We start from the raw sequence: 3782 nt of genomic DNA, 5'->3' as shown, positions 1-3782 counted from the left end.
AGTCCAGAGAGCCAAAAGGACTGGAGAAGAGGAAGGACTCAGGGAGGTGGTTACTTGGACAGGAGGTGGACTCCCTCGGCCATCTTATGAGGAAAGGATTGTACAATGCAGGTAAACCCAAAGAGGGCAGAGGAGGGAGCCAGGGAGCTCCTACTGAAGACATTTTTCTGACAGGTGGGGCATGAGCGTTGGGAGGAAGGGAGGAGTGAGAGGGAGGGGATTCAGAATTCCAGGCTTCATTCCTACCACCGTCAACTGCTGCTCCCCCTTTGCCCTCCCAGCGCTCTGCTGGGTTGATTCCTTCCTGGAAACTGGAGAGTTGTAGCTGCCACAGTAAACAGCCATCTTTGGGCCAGCCTGGCCTTGGGACAGACAAGGTGTCTCTTTACCACAGGGTCCTAGGTACTTGGTGGCTACCTGAAAAGGAGAGGCCCAGGGTTCAGGGGCAACTGCAAACCAGAAGCCAACTTTCTCCCACAGGCTGGTCACAGTGAACTCTATGGAGTTAAATATGAAGTGTGACAATTAAGTTCATGAACTTGGCAGTGCTGTACAGACAACTCGGTAAGGTTTCATAACCTTGGTATATGTGTCTCACAGCTGTGTTCATGTCAACATGTGGTGGTGTCTTGCTGAGTGGTGTTCATTATTGTTGTTGCATATTTTTGTGTGCCATTGTGAGACTGTCGGAGCTTGAATTAGAGCCATGAATACACATTATATTTCTTGTTAAACTTGGCAAGAGTAGAAGTGAAATCAGTGACATGTTAGTCCAAGTTTATGGGGATAATACCATGAAGAAAACAGCAGTGTACAAGTGGATTAAATGTTTTTCTGAGGGGAGAGAAAGTGTCACTGATGAAGAGAGGTCAGGACAACCAGTAACAAGCTGAACTAATGAAAACATTGCAAAATTTGTTGAATTGTGTGTCAAAATCATCAGCTGACTGAGAAGCACAGCACACCAAAAAACATCGATAGAGAAACAGTTAGGAAAATCTTAACTGAAAATCTTGGCATGAGAAAGGTGTGTGCAAACATGGTCCTAAAGGAGTTTTTGCATCACAACAATGCACTAGCTCACACAGCACTGTCTGTGAGGGAGTTTTTAGCCAGTAAACAAAAAACTGTATTGGAACACCCTCCCTACTCACCTAATCTGACCCCACTATCTTTTTTTTTTTTTTTTTTTTACCTGAAGATAAATATTGAAAGGAAGACTTTTTTTTTTTTTTTTTGAGTTGGAGTCTCACTCTATTGCCCAGACTGGAGTGCAGTGGCTGCTCCTGGCCACCGCAGCCTCGACCTGCTGGGCTCTGGCGATCTTTCCGCCTCAGCCTTCCAAGTAGCCAGAATTACAGGCATGTGCTACCATGCCCGGCTGATTTTTTGATTTATCATAGAGATGAGGTCTCGCTGCCCAGGCGGGTCTCGAACCCGCGGGCTCAGGCAATCCATTCACCTCAGCCTCCCAAAGGCGTGGGATTACAGGCTGAGCCACCGAGCCCGGCTGAAAGGAAGATATTTTGATGACACTCAGGACATCAAGGGTAATACAATGTCAGCTCTGATGGCCATTCCGGAAAAAGAGTTCCAAAATTGCTTTGATGGGTGGACTAGGGTGCTGGCATTGGTGCATAGATTCCTAAGGTGAGTACTTCAAAGTAGTGATATTTAGCAACGAGGTATGTAGCACTAGTTCTAGGATGTTTGTGCACTTAATTGTCATATCGTGTAGCTTCCAAAGTAAACCCTTTTCCTCCCCAGTCCTCCAAACCAACAGATCCAGATGGTTTGCAGGAGAATCCTCTAGAACACTTAAGCTACAGAAAATTTATCTAGTGAATAGACACTCATTCCTTAATTTTTTGTGTGTGTGTGTTTGAGTCTCACTCTGTCGCCCAAACTGGAGTGCAGTGACTGCTCCCGGCCACTGAAGTCTCGACCTGCTGGGCTCCAGCGATCCTTCTGCCTCAGCTTTCCAAGTAGCCACGCCCGGCTAATTTTTTTGATTTATTGTAGAGATGAGGTCTCGCCAAGTTGCCCCGGTGGGGTTTGAACCCGTGGGCTCAGGCAATCCACTCACCTCAGCCTCTCAAAGCGCGGGATTACAGGCTGAGTCACCGAGTCCGGCTTTTTTGTTTATTCTTAAAATTTTATTTTATTTTTCCATCTGATTCAGTTTTATTCAGTGACAACAAATTCTGGAGATGTGAATGTTGTATAATTTTGGTATTGTCTCTCATAAAAAGAAAAACTCATTCTCTTTTTCTTTTTCGAGTTGGAGTCTCACTCTGTCACCCAGACTGGAGTGCAGTGGCCACTCCCGGCCACCGCAGCCTCGACCTGCTGGGCTCTGGCGATCCTTCCGCCTCAGCCTTCTAAGTAGCTGCAACTACAGGCGTGCGCTACCACGCCCAGCTAATTTTTTGATATATTGCAGAGATGAGGTCTCGCCAAGTTGCCCAAGCGGGTCTCGAACCCGTGGGCTCAGGCAATCCACTCACCTCAGCCTCCCAAAGCGTGGGATTACAGACTGAGCCACCGAGCCCAGCCATTCTATTTTTCTGATTATACATTCGATATTCATGTGTTCTAGAAAACACAGAAACTCAGAAGACGATTAAGAAGCAATAAATCATTAATATTCACATCCTATTACCTGGAACACTGTGGTCAATGGTTTGGTATATTTCCTTAAAAATTTCCTTAATAATTTTGTTTTAAAAAATAAAATTAAGACTATACCAGCATACATATACGTGTACAGTATACACATATTTCTCTGTATCCTCACCTAGTCTTTGTTCATATGATAATGTAGTATTCAGTTAAGTTAATAAAGCATATGCCATTTATTGAATCTATCACTTTGAGTTTTTGGAGGAAAACCAAAGATCAGATATGACTGTGATGCTCATGCTGATACAAGTTCTAACCCCAGAGCCAGCTCACGCACACGCAGAGGTGAAACCCAAGTGAGCTTCTAAGCCCAGTGGTTATTCTGGTTAGGAAGCGAACATGGCAAAACCAGCCACATAACTGGTCCCATTGGAAGGAAGGGAACAGCGATCTGGCTAACAGAAAGTGAGTGGGGTCTGGAAAGAGTCTGCAATAGAGACCACATAGCCCTGAAGTTTTAGGTAATTGGCCACCCTCCGCTGCCGCCCTAGCGTCTTCCCTGTGAAGTGTGAACAGTGCCGGCGCCAGCCTCATCTAGGTTGCAGCTCCTCCGGACCCCAAAGCCTTTGCACAGGCTGTTTTTTCTGCCGAAGTTGGCTCTGCCCTCCTCTCCCCCTGGCTGCCCATGATGTGAGGCTTCAGGCTTCGGTGCCCTTCGCTGCTCTGTCCACCAGGCCAGATAGGTGACCCGGGGGCTTCTTCACAGCTTTATTATTACAGAGTGGCCTCCCAAAGGCGGGCAAGGCCAAGAGGGGCTCTGACCACAGGCTCGGGTCCAGGTCTTCCTTGACCATCGTGTTTAAAACAGGGCCCCTTCCCTTCTTCTCCATCTAAATCCTCTAGTCATGCCCTTCCCGACATTCACGATCACAACTTGTCACTATTTTGCCTACTAGCGGTTGCTTAGAGTCCTGTCTTCTTCTCACATTAGGACCCGCCTCCGTCTGGGCGGGCGCTGTACACCCCCAGGCCTGGAACAAATTCGTGAAGTGGCTGAGGAGAAACCGTTGTGGACACACTAGCAAGGAACACGCGGGGAAGAGCGGGCCTGGGATTGGGCAGACCCCGGGCGCAGGGAGGAGGTGGGGCGCGCGGCCTGG

This window comes from Carlito syrichta, unplaced genomic scaffold, assembly GCF_000164805.1.
Source record: "Carlito syrichta isolate Samal-C Ts95f unplaced genomic scaffold, Tarsius_syrichta-2.0.1 Scaffold303376, whole genome shotgun sequence".
In the NCBI taxonomy this organism is placed as follows: domain Eukaryota; kingdom Metazoa; phylum Chordata; class Mammalia; order Primates; family Tarsiidae; genus Carlito; species Carlito syrichta.
This window is presented reverse-complemented; position numbering follows the sequence as displayed.